The 4,119-nt window shown below is 44.3% G+C and overlaps 1 pseudogene; it reads left to right on the top strand.

Annotated features, from left to right (window-relative positions):
- The first annotated feature begins 1,246 nt into the window (after window positions 1-1,246).
- On the top strand, window positions 1,247-3,536 carry LOC101722448 (transcriptional regulator QRICH1 pseudogene; annotated as a pseudogene).
- The last annotated feature ends 583 nt before the right edge of the window (window positions 3,537-4,119 follow it).

Genomic DNA, 4,119 nt, shown 5'->3' with positions numbered 1-4,119 from the left:
CATCTCTATTTCTTTCTTTTTCCTTTTCTTTATGCTAATATTTCAAATTCTTATGGAATATATTTTTGTGCTTTCAAACATTAGGATCAAGAACTCAAAAGTCCTATCTTTTCTAATATTACTTTTATGCATAAGCTTCCTGAGGTTATTACAGGCAAGGAAAAGTCTATAAAGAGTAAAGTACAATTTTATTGTTGCATAATGATTAGCAACTCATTAATGCATGTCTCTTTAAAAACTGGTTTAAATTTTTAATATTGAATTATAACAAAAGTCAGAGGGCATAGTATACCTACTAAGTCCTAAACAGCTCATGGATTTTTATCTTTAACTACATAACCCCATAGGTTATTGTGGAGTGAACATTGTGTTGAGTAGGTTATACCACTGTTACCAGGTCATCTGCTACAACTTTTTTAAAAAGCAAAGACATGATGCTTTGAAAAAACTTACTACAATTTTTCACAATATTATCATAAAGTTTTACTTTAAACTTCACCTTCATATTTCTCAAAACAAGACAATGAGCTTACTTCTCATATTGGAGGAATATTAATGATATGCCCAACTGATTAACCAGATTTATGTCAATTTATTTTAACCTGTAGCTACCCTGTCACTCATTTCATCTCTTCTAGAAAGATAAACTCCCTGTGCAAAGCAAATTCACATCTTTGTGCTATAGAGCAGTACCTTTCAAAAAGCTTTGAATAATTTTATTACAAGTCCATTGAATACTCTCTTGTCTTTACCTTATTCAAATTCTTTTATAGAATTTGACATTCTTGGTAATTTTTCTTCCTTCTGTAGGTTTTATCAAGAATTTCAAGTTGGAAGCCTTCACTTTAAGTCTGGTGGGGAGGCAGCCTCACCTCTCATGGGATCAGATGCTCTGATTCTCTGGAGAGGGGCATTCGACACCCATTGGCTGTGAGAGTTGAATAATGTTAGAAGTCTTAAGAAGTCAGGACAAGCAGCAGAAATACATTCAACATGGTGACTGACTTGCTCAACTGTGAGGAACCACTGCTAGAATAGATGGGAGCCTTGAGAGGGGATTGAGGACCAAAAAAGAGTCAGGATTCTGTGAGGCACCTTGAATTGTCTTCTCTGAGGAGATGGTAAGGGAACTATGACCATCACTAATTCAAGACCTACTCTGCATAAATGTTTGGAGACACTGGAAGAGGCATCAGTGATAAGTGATCCAAGGAAGGGTGATTCTGGAACCTTAAGGTTCTGCAATATGAATAATTCTCTGGAGAACACCATTTCCTTTGAAGAATACATCTGAGTGAAGGCACGGTCTGTCCCACAACAGACAATGCAGGAATTTCTGGACCCATTGGCCTCTAAGCATGCAAAAGCCCTTCAGGAATTCCAGCAGACGGCCACCACTACCATGGTGTACTAACAGTGTGGGAACTGCATTTAAACAGACAGCACTGAAGTGGCTGGGTCTTTTTCTTGAACTTGCTTGTCCAGTCATCACCACTGTTCAGCCACAGACTCAGCAAGAACTGCAGATCCAGGTTCAGCAGCCACAGCAGGTTCAGGTACAGGTGCAGGTAGAGCTCTCCCCAAAGGTTGCCATTCACCAGCCTGCCGAGCAGCCCATCCAGATTCAGGTGCAGATCCAAAGACATGCACTGCAGGCAGCTGCCTCTTACATCCAGACTCCATCTCTGCAGAGCCCTAATCCCTCACAGCTGCAAGCAGCCCAGAACCAGGTGCAACATGTGCAGGTGGCTCAGCAGATCCAAGCAGCTGAAATTCTGGAGGAGCACATCCCACATCAGCAAATTCAGGTTAGGCTGGTTGCTGGCCAGTCTCTTGTTGGGAGTCAGTGGATCCAAGTTCAGACTGTGGGTGCCCTTTCTCCACCACCATCCCAGCAGGTCTTACCTTGGGAAGGGGAGCACTGGGTTGGCACAGCCAATGTCCTCCAGCCAGTGAAGAAGCACAAAGTGGACATGCCTATCATTGGGTCCTACACCATCTCAGGGCAACCAGTGGCCACTGTGTTGGCCATTCCACAGGGCCGGCAAAAGAGTTATGTGTCTTTGAGGCCAGACTTGCTGACAGTAGACAGTGCCCACCTATACAGTGCCACTGGGACCATTGGTAGCCCTACAGGAGAAACTTGGACCATCCTTGTTTATTCTGCCCAGCCCTGGGGGGACCCTCAGCAGCAGATCATTACCCACATTGCCATTCTCCAGGAAGTCTACAATGCAGTTCACATCAGTGGATCACCCCCAGCCCTGGAAGCTGTAAAGGATGACAAGGAGAAGATAGTGAGCACCACATCTGTAGTGCAAAACTCTATGAAGAGGTAGTGCAGACCCTTGCAAACTCGCTCTTTCCAGCACAGTTCATGAATGGCAACATCCACATCCCAGTGGCTGTGCAGGCTGTCACAGGCCCACACCAGAATATGGCTCAGACTGTCCATATGTGGGACCCCCAGCATCAGCCAAAGCAGCAAACTCCCCAAGAACAGATGCCACCACCACCACAGCAGCAGCAGGAGCTCCAGGTTACTTGTTCAGCTCAGACTGTCCAAGTTGCTGAAGTTGAACCACAGTCACAGCCACAGACTTCCCCAGAACATCTACTTCCAAATTCTTTGAAGCCAGAAGAAGGGCTTGAAGTATGGAAAACCTGGGCCCCTGACTAAGAATGCTGAACTGGAGAAGGATGCTCAGAACAGACTGGCACCCATTGGGAGGCATCAACTGCTGCGTTTCCAAGAAGATCTCATCTCTTCTTCTGTGGCTGAGTTGAATTATGGGCTGTGTCTAATGACATGGGAACCTCAAAATGGAGAAGATGAACCCTAGAACCCTGACGTGCTCTACTATATTTTCCTCTATATTCAAAAGTATCTCTTTGAAAATGGAAGGGTAGATGACATTTCCTCTGATCTTTACTATGTTCAATTCATGGAGTGGCTTCATGAAGTTTTGAAGGATGTTCAACACCGGATCACTCCACTTGGCTATATTCTGCTCAGCCACGTGACTGAGGAGATGCTGTGGTAGTACAAACAGCTTGGGGCGCACTCCTCCTCTACCCTGCTGACCAACCTCATGTTCTTTAATACCAAATACTTCCTGTTGAAGACAGTGGACCAACACATGAAACCGGCTTTCTCCAAGGTCTTGCAACAGACAAAGAAGAACCCATCTAATCCCAAGGATAAAACCACAAGTATCTGATACCTGAAGCCCCTTGGAATACACCAGAGTGGCCAGAAAGTTACAGATGACACGTATGCAGAAAAGACAGAAAATCCAGAGAATCCACTGCAATGTCCCTACAACTGCTACCTCTTCAAATGTTCCCAGAGTTTGAAAGGCTGGAGTGACACCTTTTACCTGACACCTAAGCCAGTAGTGGCTCCCAAAAGCCCAGCCTGGTTCTCAGCCCAGCCCATCAGCAGAGAGCAGATGGGGCAAATGCTGACCCAGATCCTGTTGTCACGATAAATTCAGGAGGCCATTGCAGTGGCCAACGTGAGCACCATGCACTGAGTTGCCTCAGCCACAGTACCAGACAAACCAGCCAGGAAAATCAGACAGACTTTCACACTAAAGAAGAGGCCTCCATTTTTTTTTTTTAATTGGTATAGTTTTTAAGCCTTTCAGGCTACTTCCATTTAAATGTAAAAAAAAACTTTACCCCCTTTGCATCTTCATAGACCAGCAGCAGACTCCTTGGCCTATGGGGCTTGAGGGTTTCCTGAGAGCCAGATGTCCTAGAAAGTTTCTGGCTTTTTTATCTGGGCCTGAGGAAAGGGCTTGGACAGATAGGAGAAATGTGGCCCCTTCCCTTCCTCACGATAGAACTAATGATGGACAGACCTCCAGGGAGTCTCCACATCTGGGTTCTACTCTGGACTGGTTCACATCACTGTCCACCGAGGAACCATGTTTTCTTCATGTTCAGACATAAACCTAGCGTCTAATGGAAGAAAAGTGAGGAGAAATTCAATTATGATTTATTCAAGACAATTTCTACTACACCCTCCTTTATGACAAGTGACATTTTAGTTGTTCAAGTAAAAACTTTACCAAGCCTTTTTTCTTTTTTTGGCCTAATATTGAGGTCTTAAAG

The sequence above is a fragment of the Heterocephalus glaber genome, unplaced genomic scaffold (assembly GCF_053883595.1).
Source record: "Heterocephalus glaber isolate CG9 unplaced genomic scaffold, H.glaber_assembly_v1.0 deba00001461, whole genome shotgun sequence".
Lineage (NCBI taxonomy): Eukaryota > Metazoa > Chordata > Mammalia > Rodentia > Bathyergidae > Heterocephalus > Heterocephalus glaber.
The sequence above is the reverse complement of the archived record's forward strand: the minus strand, read 5'-3'. Positions and strand labels throughout refer to the sequence as shown.